Below are 16,917 nucleotides of genomic sequence, written 5' to 3'. Positions count from 1 at the left end.
GCGGAGGTTGCGGTGAGCTGAGATTGCGCCATTGCACTCTAGCCTGGGCAACAAAAGCGAAACTCTGTCTCAAAAATAAATAAATAAATAAATTAGCTGGATGTGGGCCCGTGTGCCTGTAATCCCAGCTACTCAGGAGGCTGAGGCAGGAGAATCACTTGAACCCGGGAGTTGGAAGTTGCAGTGAGCCGAGATCATGCCTGTATACTCCAGCCTGGGCAACAGAGCAAGACTCTGTCTCAAACATTTTTTAAAAAGTAAATATTGATATATTTATTTCTGACAAAAATTAAGGATACTTTTGCCAGGTGAAAAGCTGTTACTGGTTTGGAATATAAAAGTCATACCTTGAGAACAGATGTGGGGGGCAAAAGGGGCAAGCATTTCCCAGTCTTAGTATTGGATTGCTTCATATGTGCTTTTCAGCTCTGTTTTCTAGCAGATAAAAGGTAGTAAATGACAAAGTTTTAATGAAAATGTTTTTTCAAACTAGATTTCTTATAGACCTCCTGTAGGGCATTTGCTGATTCTGAAAGTTGTCTATGAAAATGGAAGTTTTGTCAGGCGCAGTGGCTCGTGCCTATAATCCCAGCACTTTGGGAGGCCAAGGTGGGCAGATCACGAGGTCAAGAGATTGAGACAATCCTGGGCAACCTGGTGAAACACCATCTCTACTAAAAATACAAAACTTAGCCAGGCGTGGTGGCACGCATCTGTAGTCCCAGCTATTTGGGAGGCTGAGGCAGGAGAATTGCTTGAACTCGGGAGGCAGAGGTTGCAGTGAGCCAAGATGGTGCCACTGCACTCCAGCCTTGTGACAGAGCGAGACTCTGCTTCAAAAAAAAAAAAAAAAAAAAAAAAAGACAAGAAATTGAAGTCTTCAGCTTTAATGACAGTCTTAAAAATTGTATATTTTTAACTTGCTGTGTGATTTTGGTATCCATATTTGATGGAGTAGGCAGACAGTAGGGAAATGATGCATTTGTACCAAGCAAAGATCACAGCTGTCATCATGGTGCATTAATGGAATGAAGGTTTCACCATAGTTTAAATAAGAAAATGTGGTTACATGTGTTCACAGAGCACATCTCAGGTCTCATGCAGTTGGAGTTAAGACCATTGTGATGTAGTTAACAGTCCAAGGTTAGTTTAATTTTTACTTAAAATGGAAGCTCATTGTTTTATATTTGGATTTTTAAAATTTTTTATATCATTTTTATTTTTATTTTGTTTTCGAGACAGAGTCTCGCTCTGTCATCCAGGCTGGAGTGCAACGGCATGATCTCAGCTCACTATCATCTCTGCCTACCAGGTTCAAGCAATTTTTATGCTTCTACCTCCCAAGTAGCTAGGACTTACAGGGACACGCCACCACACCAGGACAATTTTTTGTATTTTAGTGGAGACGGGACTTTGCCCTGTTGGCCAGGCTGGTCTTGAACTCCTGGCCTCAAGTGATCCACCCCCTTCAGCCTCCCAAAGTGCTGAGATTACAAGTGTGAGCCACCACGCCTGGCCTATATTGGATTTAAATTGTAAATTGTAGCCCAGTGCGATGGTTCATGCCTGTAATCTCAGCACTTTGGGAGGCTGAGGTGGGTGGATCACCTGAGGTCAGGAGTTCAAGACCAACCTGGCCAACATGGCAAACCCTTTCTCTAATCAAAATACAAAAAATTAGCTGGGCGCGGTGGCAGGCGCCTGTAATCCCAGCTACTCGGTAGGCTGAGACAGGAGAATTGCTCGAATCCAGGAGGTGGAGGTTGCAGTGAACTGAGATCGTGCTGTCGTACTCCAGCCTGGGCAATGAAAGCAAAACTCCTTCTCAAAAAAAAAAATTGTAAATTGTAAATATGTTTTATTTTTGTAATTGTGTGAGAGCAATACGCCTAAGAGATTTATACCTAGTATAATTTAGTATCATTTGTGTGTATGTTCATATAAAATGTTGTAACTTAACCTGGTATGGTGTGAGCCCTGAGATTTTTTTTCTTTTAAATACTACTAAAGTTTGAGATATACTACTTTAACTTGTTGTTTTCTGTGATTAAGTAAAAGATTACCCTGTGCCCAAAACTAAATCTAACTTTTCAAAACATGTTCTTCCTTTTATATTTCATTTTCCTTTCTTTTATCAAGATTTTAAAAACCTAGAATCATCATCTGTGTTTTTATTTTTTAAGGTCACGTGCCACTAAAAGTCTTATGGATTTTTGAAATCTCTTTTCTCATTTCCATTTCCAATTCCTGTGCCTCAGTTGCTATAGTTTGCGAAACTGGATTTCATTACCTGTGTGTTAAAGCTCTGCAATCCATCTGACCTCCCTATTTTTGTTAGAATAATCTTAAAATATGAGTCTCATTGTAATGTTTTTTCCTTAGTTTTTTGCTAACTCCTCACCTGCCAGTAAGGTAAATTGAAGGCTCATTACCTGGCATTAAGAGTGTTTTATTATGATCTTACCCTTGCCTCTCTGTTCAGTTCTCTTTTACTGTTGCTGCTCTTGTGCCCAGTGCTCCACCATTAACGAGTAGTTCATGAAACATGCCATTTCTTCTGGACATACCTGTTTTGTTGTTTACTTTTTCTGAAATTCCCACACCTTTCTTCACTTGATTGAGTTTACTTCTGTTTTATTTAATTTTAATTTTAATTTTTATTTTTTTGAGACGGGGTCCTGCTCTGTCACCCAGGCTGGAGTGCAGTGGCGTGACCTCAACTCACTGCAACCCCCACCTCCCGGGTTCAACCAATTATCCTGCTTCAGCCTTCCGAGTAGCTGGGATTACAGTGGCCCGCCACCATACCCACCTAATTTTTGTACGTTTAGTGGAGATGGAGTTTCACCATGTTGGCCAGGCTGGTCTCGAACTCCCGACCGCAAGTGATCTGCTCGCTTCGGTCTCCCAAAGTGTTGAGATTACAGTGTGAGCCACCGCACCCGACCTGTTTTTGTTTCCTTTTTTTTTTTTTTTTTTTTTTGAGATGGAGTTTCACTGTGTCCCCCAGGCTAGAGTGTGTAATGACATGATCTGGGCTCACTGCAAGCTCTGCCTTCTGGATTCAGGCCATTCTCCTGACTCAGCCTCCTCAGTAGCTGGGACTACAGGCGCCCACCACCATGCCCGGCTAATTTTTTGTATATTTTAGTAGAGATGGGGTTTCACCATGTTAGCCAGGACGGTCTCGATCTTCTGACCTCGTGATCCGCCCGCCTCGGCCTCCCAAAGTGCTGGGATTATAGGCGTGAGGCACTGCGCCTGGCCGCTGTTTTTATTTTAAGTTCCAGAGAACTCATGTCCAGATAAGTTAATTGTTAATTACTTCCTGCTGTGAGATTTTTTTTTTTTTTTTTTTAAAGATGGAGTCTCGCTCTGTCGCCAGGCTGGAGTACGGTGGCACGCTCTTGGCTCACTACAACCTCTGCCTCCTGGGTTCAAGCGATTCTCCTGCCTCAGCCTCCTGAGTAGATGGGACTGCATGGGTGTACCACCACGCCTGGCTAATTTTTTATATTTTTTGGTAGAGATGGGGTTTCACCGTGTTAGCCAGGATGGTCTCAATCTCCTGACCTTGTGATCTGCGTGCTTCGGCCTTCCAAAGTGCTGGGATTAAAGGCATGAGCCACCATGCCCGGCCATGAGCTTCTTTGTTTGCATTTTAAAATTTGGTTGTATTTAAAAATATTGTATTGTAATGAATTTGTCCATCTGTCTTTCCTACCAAAATAAGAGCTTTTTTGAGGGCAAGAATTAATGTCTTCTAAAAATCTTATGTTTTGGCTGGGTGTGATGGCTCACACTTGTAATCCCAGCACTTTGGGAGGCCGAGGCAGGTGGATCACCTGAGGCCAGGAGTTCGAGACAAGCCTGGCCAACATGGTAAAACCCCATCTCTACTAAAAGTACCAAAAAAATTAGCCGGGCATGGTGGTGTGTACCTGTAATCCCAGCTACTTGGGAGGCTGAGGCAGGAGAATCACTTGAACCTGGGAGGCAGAGGTTGCTGTGAGCTGAGATCATGCTACTGCACTCCAGCCTGGCTGACGGAGCGGGATTCTAAAACAAACAAACAAACAAAAAACCTCACATATTATTCTTTATCCTTAACAATTGTTGTGTAGTATGCACATAATAGGCATTTAATAAATGCTTGTCAAATTAATTTGAAATGTATTTTTTGGCTAATTTTTCCCCTTCTTGTGGAACTGGATATTTAGATCTTGGAGGTCTAATGTATTGAAGATTGATTAAGTGGTTGGAGAATGGAATCAGTAAAAGCATAATGTACCATCATACTTTTGTAATTGTTTATATCCTGATACATGCCATTTTAATGTAAGTGAAGCTCCTTAGTTTTTCAGTGCCTTAAAACATTGTAATTTCTAAATTTGTTTGTTTTGTTTTGTATCAGTTTTAGGTATTTTCTTAATTATATCCAATCAAACATTTTGTTAGCCCTCCTTATTAATGTCCTAGACATACATAGATTTACTTCACTTCAGTGTTTGTGAAACTTGGTTCTAAGTTAGGATTAATGCATTGTTTTTTCACTCTATTAATACTGATATTTAAAATTTAGTTAGGAGAATGTGTACATAGATTTCCTCCATTTCACAAAAGTTAAATGAATTTTTTTTTTTTTTTTTTTTTTTTTTGAGATGGAGTCTCGCTCTGTCGCCCAGGCTGGAGTGCAGTGGCCGGATCTCAGCTCACTGCAAACTCCGCCCCCCGGGTTTACACCATTCTCCTGCCTCAGCCTCCCAAGTAGCTGGGACTACAGGCGCCCGCCACCTCGCCCGGCTAGTTTTTTTGTATTTTTTAGTAGAGACGGGGTTTCACCGTATTAGCCAGGATGGTCTCGATCTCCTGACCTCGTGATCCGCCCGTCTCGGCCTCCCAAAGTGCTGGGATTACAGGCTTGAGCCACCGCGCCCGGCAAATGAATTTTTTAAATGTAGGAATAATATGACTTTAACTGGAAAATAGAGGAAAAAAATCCCTCATCATTCTACCATCTGACACAGTACAGTACTTTGGAGTCTGATCTTCCCCAGTCTGCCTGCTATCATTTACTTTGTTCAGTTTGATTTGTTGGGTTTTGTTGAGGATTTTTGCATCTATATTCATGAGAGATGTGGGTCTGTAGTTTTTACTCTTTTAATACTGGCCTGATAGAATGAGTTAGTAAGTACAGATGCTTCTTGATTTACAATAGGGTTATGTCCCAAGAGGCCTATTGTAAATTGAAGATATCCTAAGTTGAAAATACATGGCTGACTGGGAGCTTGGGTTCACTGCTGCTGTCCAGCATCACAAGTATGGTTTCTACTGAATGAGTATGGCTTTTGCAGCAACATAAACTTGAAAAATCAAATCACTGTAATTGGGGACTTTTTGTATTCCTTTTGCTTCCGTTTTCTGGAAGATATTGTAGAGAACTGGTATAGTTCCTTTAAGTGTTTTGTAGAGTTCACTAATAAACCTGTCTGGGCCTGAGAGTTTCTGTTTTGAAAGGTTAGTAATGATTAATTCAGTTTCTTTAATATATGATAGGCCTATTCAGGATTATGTGTTTTTTCTTGTGTGAGTTTTGTCAGATTGTGTTTTTCAAGGAATTGACCTTTTCTTCTATGTTATCAAGTATGTGGGCATAGAATTGTTCAAAATGTATTATCTTTTCAGTGTTCATGGGAACTGTAGTGATGTTTCTCCTTTCATTTGTGATACTTCTAATTTGTGTCTTCTCTCTTTTTTACTTAGCCTGGCTAGAGGCTTATTGATTTTATTGGTCTTTCCAGAAAGCAGCATTTGGTTTTGTTAGTTTTTTCGTATTGATTTCTTGTTTTCAATTTCATTGTTTTCTGTTATAATTTTTATTCTATTCTTCTGTTACTTTGGATTTAATTTGCTTTTCTAGTTTTTAAAAATGGAAGCTTAAGTTTTGATTTTAGTTCTTTTTGTGTTTTGTTTTTGTTGGAGGAAGGGTCTAGCTCTCTGTCACCCAGGCTGGAGTGCAGTGGTGTGATCTCAGCTCACTGCAACCTTTGCCTCCTGGACTCAGGCAGTCCTCCCACCTCAGCCTCCCAAGTAACTGGGACTACAGGCATGCACCACCATGCCCGGCTAATTTTTGTATTTTTTGTAGAGATGGAGTTTCACCATGTTGCCCAGGGTGGTCTTGAACTCCTGAGCTCAAGTGATCACCAGTCTTGGCCTCCCAAAGTGCTGGGATTACAGACAGGCATGAGCCACCACACCCAGCATAGATCTTTTTTTTTCCCTCTGAGACAAAATATTTTAAACTTATTTTGAGATTTCTTATTTGATCAATGTGTTATTTAGAAGTGTACTGTTTAGTTTCCAAATGTTTAGGGATTTTCCAACTATCTTAATGATTTCTAGTTGAATTCCACTGTACTCTGAGAACAGACATTGTATGATTTTTTTTTTTTTTTAATTTGTTAAGGTGTATTTTATGGCTCAGGATGTAGTCTGTCTTGGTGGATAGTCCACGTGAGCTTAAGAAAAGTCTGTTTACTTTGCAGAGTCTTCAGCTCCTTTCTGTGTTTTGTCCAGGTTGTATAGCTACAGTCAGTGGGAGTGACAGAGTGGAATATGCTTAGTCCATCGTAAGAGTTGGAACTCATCCCTGTATTTTGTGGTATTTCTTTTGGAGAGATAACAAATACGGTTACTTGTTACTTGTAATTTGCTTCTTTGTTACGTTGCTTTATTTAAGGTATATACCTATTTGTAATGCCACCAGCAATGTATGAAATCACTAGTTTTGCCACATAAGGGATATATTTTAAGGGTAACACTTTCTGCTTAAAAGTTATAAGACAGCTTGGAAGTTCAGCTATAATTAAATAATATTGCCTTAAATGGTTAGAAAAGTATAAAATGTAAGTAATTAAATATATATTTCAGTCTGAAGTTTTTCACATAAAATTCAGGTTTCTTAGCTGGGTGTGGTGGTGTGTGCCTGCAATCCTAGCTACTTGGAAGGCTGGGGTGGGAGAATCACTTGAGCCTAGCAATTCAAGACCAGTCTGGGCAACATAGCAAAACCCTGTCTCAAAAAGAAGAGGCCAGGTGCGGTGGCTCACGTCTGTAATCCCACCACTTCAGGAGGCCGAGGCAGGCAGATCACCTGAGGTCACGAGTTCGAGACCAGCCTGGCCAACATCGCGCAACCCCGCCTCTACTAAAAGTACAAAAATTAGCCGGGTATGGTGGCGGGCACCTGTAATCCCAGCTACTCAGGAGGCTGAGACAAGAGAATCACTTGAACCCAGGAGACGGAGGTTCTAGGGAGCCAAGATCACACCATTGCACTCTAGCCTGGGCAACAAAGAGTGAAACTCCATCTCAAAAAAACAACAACAAAAATATTAGATATCTACTTATGTTCACTTTATTTGTCACCATTTCTTCCCTTTATTAATTTCCCTCTGTATATTAGGCTTTAAATTTTTTTTTTTTTTTGAGGCAGCATCTCGCTCTGTCGCCAGGCTGGAGTGCAGTGGTGTGATCTCGGCTCACTGCAACCTCCGCCTCCGGGGTTCAAGCGATTCTTCTGCCTCAGTCTCCTGAGTAGCTGGGAGTACAGGCGTGCACTACCACACCCGGCTAAGTTTTGTATTTTTAGTAGAGATGGTATTTCACCATGTTGGCCAGGGTGGTCTCCATCTGTTGACCTCATGATCTGCCTGCCTCAGCCTCCCAAAGTGCTGGGATTACAGGCGTGAGCCATTGCTCCTGGCCAAATTTTTTTTTTTTTTTTTTTTTTTTTTTAATGTAGACACAATGGAGATGAGGAGGACATGGCTGCTATGGAGTAAAGGAAGACACCAAACTAATATACCCTGGGTTGTGATGGAGAGGCCATTTTGTCATTTTGTTCTGAAACCTTTTCTGGCTTTCACTATATAGGATAAGAGATTTAGACAGACCAGGGGAAATGTTATAAATATTGTCAATTTAAAAGAATCAGTTGTTTACATCTGTAAGCTAATGGAGGGAGCAGTTCTTTAGTAATTGTCTTAGGTTGGCTTAGAGTAGGATCAATTTGCAAACGCTAAATCTCAGTGTCATAGATGTGGAGATTCATTGTATTCAACATTGAATGAAGTTAAATATTTATTGAGCACTTACTATATGCCAGGCACTGCTGTAGGATCTGTGGATATAGTAGTGAAAAAATGAGGAGAAATAAAATGCCTGCCTGCAGAATTGCTTGAACCCAGGAGGTAGAGATTACAGTGATTTGAGACCGCGCCACTGCCCTCCAGCCTGGGTGACAGAGAGAGACTCTGTCTCAAAAAAAATAATAATAATATAAATAAAATAAAATAAATTTATGCCTGCATGGAATTTAACAGATTTGTAGGTAGAGATGAAAGATGGACAACATGGTAAATAAATAAATTACAGTATATAGTATGTTAGTGGTAAATGCTGTGTGGAAAAGGAAAGCTGGATGACTGGGGAATGCTGGGCTGGTTTTGAAGTAGTTCGTAATTTAAATAGGATATTCAGGGAAGACTTCACTGAGAAGTTGACATTTGACCAAACATGAAGGCAGTGAAGCTTTGCATACATCCAGGAAAAGAGCATTCTACATGGACGGAGTAGACAGTGCAAAGATTCTGAAGCAGGAGAGTGCCTGCCTTAGTCTAGGATGATGAGGTGGCCAATATAGCTCCATGATTAATTGGAAGTTTATTCCACAAATGCAAAGCTACTTTGTTATTAGAAAATTATTGATTCATTAAATTACTAAGTCAATGATGAAAACTGTATGTAGAGATGGGTACATATAGGTACAATCCTTGTCCCAGCTACCCAGACAAGGATTTTATTTCCTAGACTCTCTTGTGTCTAGATAGTGCCAAGTGACTATTTTTGCGGTAGAATGTGAGCAGAAGTAATACGTGTCACTTCCTAGCCAAGGTACTCAAGAATAGGGTGTGCTTTTTCTATGTGTTCTCTTTTCGGGTTGGATACAGAAGAACTCCATGGCTTACCACATGGCTTACCACATGGCTTACCACATTGGAAAGAGCCTTGTTTTTTGAATTGCTTTATTGAGAAAAGCTGCCCATCTCCCCTCCCTCCCCCCCAAAAATCAAACTAACAGCCAATAACACAATGATGGCAAATTGCTAGAAACAAGTATTTGAAAAAATTAGACATGTGATGAAGAAATTTCTATCATTACTACTATTTGGCATTATTCTAGAACTTGTAGCCTATGTAGTATTAAAAATGAGGTATAGCACACTGTCCCAGCTGCCACCTAGACTTGTCTCCATCGAGGACCCCTTTAACCAGATTGACTGGCCACTTGGACCTCGTTCCTCTCAGGGGTGGACATCCAGATTGTGGGGGATGACCTGACAGTCACCTGACAGTCACCAGCCCCAAGAGGATTGCTCAGTCCTTTGAGAAGAAGGCCTGCAGCTGTCTGCTGCTGAAGGTCAACCAGATTGGCTCGGTGACCAAATAGATCCAGGTGTGCAAACTGGCTCACTCTAACGGCCGAGGGGTGATGGTGAGCCACTCCTCTGGGGAGACTGAGGACATTTTCATTGCTGACCTTGTGGTGGGACTCTGCACAGGACAGATCAAGACTGGCACCCCCTACCCCTTGGCGCATCTGGCCAAATACAACCAATTCATTGAGGATCGGGGAGGCTCTTGGGGACAAGGCTGTTTTTGCTGGATACAAGTTTCATAACCCAAAGGCCAAGTGAGAAGCTGGAGGCTCCAGGACTCCACTGGACAGACCCAGGTCTGGAAGTCCTGCTTCCTGAAATAAACACTGGTGTCAACCAAAAAAAAAAAAAAAAACAAAAAGAGGTATAGGCCAGGTGCGCAGTGGCTCACACCTGTAATCCCAGCACTTTGGGAGGCTGAGGTGGGCAGATCACCTGTGGTTAGGAGTTTGAGACTCGCCTGGCCACCATGGTGAAACCCCATCTGTAATAAAAATACAAAAATTAGATGGGCATGGTAACATGCGCCTATAGTCCCAGCTACTTGGGAGGCTGAGGCAGGAGAATCGCTTCAACCCAGGAGGTGGAGGTTGCAGTGAGCTGAGATTGCACCACTCCACTCCAGCCTGGTGACAAAGTGAGACTCCATCTCAAAAAACAAAAAAACAAAAATTAGACGTGGTGGTGCGTGCCTGTAATCCCAGCTACTCGGGAGGCTGAGGTGGGAGAATTGCTTGAATCTGGGAGATGGAGGCTACAGTGAGCTGAGATCACGCCACTGCACTCCAGCCTGGCTGATAGAGCAAGACTCTGTCTCTAAATAAATAAATACATGCATTATCAAGATTGTGTTTCTGTCTCTCTCCCCCCCCCTTTTTTTTTTTTGAGGCGGAGTCTCGCTCTGTCGCCCAGGCTGGAGTGCAGTGGTGTGATCTCGGCTCACTGCAAGCTCCGCCACCTGGGTTCACGCCATTCTCCTGCCTCAGCCTCCTGAGCAGCTGGGACTACAGGCACCTGCCACCACCCATGGCTAATTTTTATGTATTTTTAGTAGAGATGGGTTTTCACCATGTTAGCCAGGATGGTCTCGATCTCGACCTTGTGATCCGCCCGCCTCGGCCTCCCAAAGTGCTGGGATTACAGGCGTGAGCCACCGCACCCAGCCTTTTTTTTTTGACACAGAGTCTTGCTCCGTCACCCAGTCTGGAGTGCAGTGGCGCTGTCTTGGCTCACTGCAACCTCTTCCTCCCAGGTTCACGCCATTCTCCTGCCTCAGCCTTGCAAGTAGCTGGGACTGCAGGTGCCCGCCCACCAAGCCCAGCTAATTTTTTGTATTTTTAGTAGAGACGGGGTCTCACCATGTTAGCCAGGATGGTCTCGATCTCCTGACCTCGGGATCCGCCCACCTCGGGCTACCAAAATGTTGGATTACAGGCGTGAGCCACCGCGCCCGGCTGTGTTTCTGTCTCTTTGTTTGGGGTGTTAATTTGATCCTCAAACTCTGTGGAGCAAGAAAGCTGTTAGCTTTAGCCTTACATCATGCAGACTTAACTCCAGTGGTTGCTGGAGTTAACAAAGTTTTAATTTTTCTCTTATTCTGCGCTTTACCCTTGGCTTGAGACTTCTTCCCATTAGTAAACCATTTACTGTGGTCAAGAGGATGGGAAGTGCTAATTGGGTTTCATGTGTTACTGCTAGTGTTGGTTTCCACTGTGTGGATTTAGAGTGGAGTAGGGGATGGATCTCCAAAAGAAAATCAGGGCCTTTTTAGCAGAAGAATGTTGAATGGTAGAAACAAATCTACCTTAAGCTTTGTGGAGTTCATGGACCCACAGCAACTAACAGTAAAAATTATGCCTTTCTCTTATAACAGTCTTTATAGCTGTCATTCTGGACCCTTAAAAAAGATTATGCGGCCGGGCGCGGTGGCTCAAGCCTGTAATCCCAGCACTTTGGGAGGCCGAGACGGGCGGATCACGAGGTCAGGAGATCGAGACCATCCTGGCTAACACGGTGAAACCCTGTCTCTACTAAAAATACAAAAAACTAGCTGGGCGAGGTGGCGGCGCCTGTAGTCCCAGCTACTTGGGAGGCTGAGGCAGGAGAATGGCGTGAACCCGGGAGGCGGAGCTTGCAGTGAGCCGAGATCCAGCCACAGCACTCCAGCCTGGGTGACAGAGCGAGACTCCGTTTCAAAAAAAAAAAAAAAAAAAAAGATTATGCATTGATAATGGGTTTGGGGAGAAAACGGCATTTTATTTTTTAAATTTTTATTATATTTTAAAAATACAAAATGCTTCATGAGTTTGCATGTCATCCTTGTGCAGGGGCCGTGCAGATCTTCTCTGCATGTTCTTAGTATGTGTGATGCAGAAGGGAGCACAAAAATGGCATTTTAACAGAGGATAGCTTCATTACCAAAGGCATATGTGAGACTTATTTTTGAGGGACCTTGGAATTGGACTAACTTAATCTTGTGGAGCTAATATATTGAGGATAGTAGAGTATAAGTTTGGGTAGTCATAGTATAGCTGTATTTTGGATGACTTGTTAGGAAATGCAGCTGTAGTAGGTGCTTAGATATTTGTTCAAATCAACTGTAGTAAAAAGATCAATTATTTTAAGAGTATCATAAAGACATCTACAAATAATAAATTGTTTCCTTTTACATAATTGTACCTTTCTTTTACTTCTTCTCTTAGGTAGATACCATAATCGTGATTTTTTTCTTGTTCCAAGACTTTCTGGGGGTAGAGATGAAAAATGATTATAAGGATTTTTTTTTATTGCTAACTTATGGTTTTCTTGCCTTTTTTTTGTTTGTTTGTTTTTGGAGACAGAGTCTCACGCTGTCACCCAGGCTGGGGTGCAGTGGCACAATTTTAGCTCACCGCAACCTCCTTCTCCCCAGGTTCAAGCGATTCTTGTGCCTCAGCCTCCCGAGTAGCTGGGACTACAAGCGAGTGCCACCATGCCTGGGTAATTTTTGTGCTTTTAGTAGAGACTATGTTTCACCATGTTGGCCAGGCTGGTCTCTTAACTCCTGACCTCAGATGATCCGCCCACCTCTCTCTCCCAAAGTACTGGGATTACAGCAGTGAGCCACTGCACCTTGCCGGTTTTCTTGCATTTTAATCAGAAAGTAAGTTGGGGCACTTTATGTTTTTTGAGGTTTTCTTTTTTTTTTTTTTTTCACTCTTGTTGCCCAGGCTGAAGTGCAATGGCAGGATCTCGGTTCACTGCAACCTCCGCCTCCTGGGTTGAAGCGATTCTCCTGCCTCAGCCTCCCAAGTAGCTGGGATTACAGGCGCCCACTGTCCCTTTGGAACTTGATGAAAGCTATAGATCTTCTCCCCAGAAAAAGATATAAACACAAAATACTATATCTGATTCCAAAGGGATTCATGGAATCCTGAAGCCTGTTTATACTGTGGGCCTGAATTATAAATTAACACTCTGATCTAACGTCATATTATTAATATTTGTATATTTATTCCTAATCCTGTTTTTAAAATTTAATCGAAATCTTATTGTGTATTCAATTTTATATTCATAAGCATTTCCTTATCTTTGGAAACTCAAAAGCATTTTTAATAACAATATATTTTCAATTTAGGAATAATTTATTGGGTTTCTCTTAAGTTTTGGGTATTGTCTAATTTGAGGAGCACAAAGATAAAGAGGCCTGTGCTCTCTCTTTGCTCATGTGCTAAGGATGGATCTCTTTGGAAGGGGAGTTAAATTACTTGATTATCTTAGTATTGGGTGTTTATTTAGATTATTTATTTTTATAACTTTGTTACAAATAATACTGCAGTAACACTTTTGTGCCTAGGCCTCATGTATTTCTGTTACTTTGCTTTGACAGATTTGCTAGAAGAAGGGTTACTGGGTAAGAGGGTGTCACTCTTTGAAAGGCTGTAGAAGTTAATACCAAATTTTTTTTTTTTTGAGACAGGGTCTCACTCTGTCACCCAGGCTAGCGTGTAGTGACACGATCTCGGCTCACTGCAACCTCTGCCTCCTGGGACCAAGCAGTCCACCCACTCAGCCTCTTGAGTACCTGAGACCACAGGTGTGTGCTGCCATGCCCAGCTAATTTTTATATTTTTATTTATTTATTTGAGACAGAGTCTCACTCTGTCGCCCAGGCTGGAGTGCAATGGCATGATCTCAGCTCACTGCAACCTCCACCTCCTGGGTTCAAGCTATTCTCCTGCCTCAGCTTCCCGAGTTGGGATTACAGGCATACACCACCATGCCTGGCTAATTTTTGTGTTTTTAAAAGAGACGGGGTTTTGCCATGTTGGCCAGGCTGGTCTCAATCTCCTGACCTCAGGGAATCCGCCCACCTTGGCCTTCCAAAGTGCTGAGATTACAAGTGTGAGCTTAATTTTTATATTTTTAGTAGAGATAGGATTTCACCATGTTTCCAAGGCTGGTCTCTAACTCCTGGGCTCAAAGCAATCCACCCACCTCGGCCTCCCAAGTAGTGCTGGGATTACAAATGTGAGCCACCGCGCCTGGCCTATTACCAAATTACTGTCTATAAAGGTGTATCATTTTACCCTCTCCACTGTTTAGTGTGTATGTGCCTGTCTTATTCAACTCTTGAAGAATTTAATATTATCAGTTTAAAAATCTTTGCTATTTTGTTAAGTGATAAACTTTGAGGTATCTGTCGAAAGGAGTAGGGAAGGTATGTCAGATACAGAGCAGCATGAGTGAAGGTGGCATGCTGACAGTGTGTGAGAGGCACTGTTTGCCAGAGCTGAGGAGGTTCTTGAGGGACGTGTGTGTTGCAGGACACTGTAAGGTTCTATTTGGATGTGTTTCTTAATGGCTTGTGCTCCACAGTAAGCCTGTGCTTGACACTAGTTCCTCAAGACAGACGCTGGCAGCGGTCTCTTAAAATGGCTTACTATAGAGGATTAGTGGAATAGGTCATAGTCTCTGCTGCAGCAGCTGGTTCTGAGGCCATATTGATATTCATCATCTCCCTCTGCCACTGCCTAGTCTAGATTTCCCTCACTCATGGCCAGACTGCAGCTGATCAAGGTTGCTTGCCTGAGGCCATCATTCCTGAGGAGTCTAAGCCCCTATTTCTCTTTTCCTTATGGTGCCTTTGTCATGTGCTGCACTTGCGTTTTATCATTAGATGTGGAAGCACCAAGGAGCACCTACTAGGTTAAGCTACAAATTGTTGTCACCTTCAGAGCCACTGAAATGGTTGGTTCTTGTTTTTGAGGAATTATAACATAGAGTGCTGAGAGTTGGATTCTGCTGATGACAAGTTGGGCAACTCAGCAGCAGCAGTGGCTCTTTTCATTAATTAGCTGATGAAACCTTAGACAAGTTATTTAATTTCTCTGCACCTCAGTTTTCACATCTGAAAAAAATGGGCTGATAGTATCTACCGCATAGGTTTATCGTAAAGGTTAAATAAGCTAACATATCTAAATCACTTAGAATAGTGCTTGGCAATTAAATGCTAAATAAGTATTAACTGTTAGTGTTATTAATTCTTCAGAGTTTGAAGAGAGTTTGGTTGAGAGCTTTTTTTCTTGAACTAGGGAGTGTGTATAACCTCCAGACTTTTTGGATAATTAAAAGAATACAAGCTGGGAAAGACTAAACCAAAGTGACTTGATAGAGCTGTTCAGATTTGAGGGACCCCTAGGTAAACTATGCCCATGAGCTTACAAAGTCAGCTTCTGTAATGTTCTCTGTATATCTGTAGGTGCCTCTCTGTATAGATCTCGGCTCACCGCAACCTCCGCCTCCTGGGTTCAAGTGATTCTCCTCCCTCAGCCTCCCGAGTAGCTGGGATTAGAGGCATACGCTACCATGCCTGGCTAATTTTGTATTTTTAGTAGAGATGGGGTTTCTCCATGTTGGTCAGGCTGGTCTTGAACTCCCGACCTCAGGTGATCCACCCACCTCGGCCTCCCAAGTGCTGGGATTACAGGTGTGAGCCACCACGCCTGGCCTTCCCTCACCTTTTATCCTTTTTTTAAAAGAGGCATTTTTACTAGTGTCTAAAGCTAGTCTTGCCACCCGTGTTCCTAATTCCATCAGCCAACCATTAAGTGTTTTAGATCTGTCATATAGGCACTAGTAATACTAGATGAATAAGGCTGGGCATGGTGGCTCACACTTGTAGTCCTAGCTATTTGGGAGGTTGAGGCAGGAGGATTCCTTGAGCCCAGGAGTTTGAGGCTGCAGTGAGCTATGATCATGTACTCCAGGTATGGAACTGCATGCCACCTTGGGCGACAGAGTGAGTCGCTGTCTCAAAAACAAAAAACTGGTGCACTGTGATAAGCAGTACTGGGGATGTATTAGGTTGCTGCTATAGGAGCATAGCTATTTTTGAACCCATGGGAGGATGAAAATGTCCAAGGCGAGTAAACACTGAGGAGAAAAGAATCCTGAAGAAGACCAACATTAAAAGACTGGACAATGAGGAAGTTGCTAGTAGAGAGGTAGAGAAGAGTGAACCACGAGAGTCTAGTGTGACAGAAGCTGAACAGAAAAGTGCATCTCAGGACACAGGTAGTGATCAACAGACTGCTAAACAGCCAGGTAAGGACTTTTTCCCGCTTTCCTCTGAAGGCTCTTTTAGATAACATTTCTGTCTAAATACCATGTGTTCCTTGTTACTCTCATGTGTTGAGCTCCTGAACTCAGGTGAGTGTATCATGAGTTTAGTAACTGAGGGAAACCAGATCCTCTGAATTCATTTTGTTCTTGAGTGTCAAATCGGAACTAGTACCTCAAGCTCAGATAATGAGGGATTTGTCAAAAAATGTATCTGAAATTACTTGCCTCTCATGGTGGAAAGGGGGAATATGGGATATCTAGGGATGTTTGGGTCTCCCTTTATCCTGGTTCAGTGAAACTTCATTTGACGAAACAGTTATTCCTCAATTCCACATTTTTTCTTTATTGTCCTAGAAAGAGTTGTTTTAATTCCCTATTACTACTCCCAGTCAGTGCTAAATCCCCTCACATCTGATTTCTTCCCTCTGCATTAAGTGGAATCCGAATTTACAAAGCTAATTAAAGATCCCTTTGTTGCCAAATACAGGGGATACATTTCTGTTGTTATCTCAGATTCTAGGCAGCATTTGACATTGTTGGCCACCTAAACCTTAGAATACTTCTGTCTTTTCTGAAACACCAGTGTTTTCTGGTTTTCTTCTTATCCCTCTGGTCACTTAGTTTATTTCCTAGTTCTTCTCTGGCTCTTAAATGTTGATATATTGTTCTATAGCATAAGCTCTCGTCTCTTCTCACTCTTTATTGTTGGCTGATTTGATTTATTGGTATGGCACAAGTTACCCTAATTAAAGCTTTTGGGCAGTAAATGAGCCTTCTAACACTGATAGAACTCTATATAAAGACCACTGTG

General features: G+C 42.3%; 1 protein-coding gene and 1 pseudogene across 2 annotated transcripts in view; one reads left to right on the top strand and one right to left on the bottom strand.

Annotated features, from left to right (window-relative positions):
- The window catches only part of ASXL2 (ASXL transcriptional regulator 2), a 162,833-nt gene that overhangs the window by 16,176 nt on the left and 129,740 nt on the right, over positions 1 to 16,917 (top strand). The gene's annotated exons all lie outside the window — the stretch shown is intronic.
- Positions 11,786 to 11,886, bottom strand: LOC115894403 (annotated as a pseudogene).

The sequence above is a fragment of the Rhinopithecus roxellana genome, chromosome 17 (assembly GCF_007565055.1).
Source record: "Rhinopithecus roxellana isolate Shanxi Qingling chromosome 17, ASM756505v1, whole genome shotgun sequence".
Taxonomy (NCBI): Eukaryota; Metazoa; Chordata; class Mammalia; order Primates; family Cercopithecidae; genus Rhinopithecus; species Rhinopithecus roxellana.
This window is presented reverse-complemented; position numbering and strand designations above follow the sequence as displayed.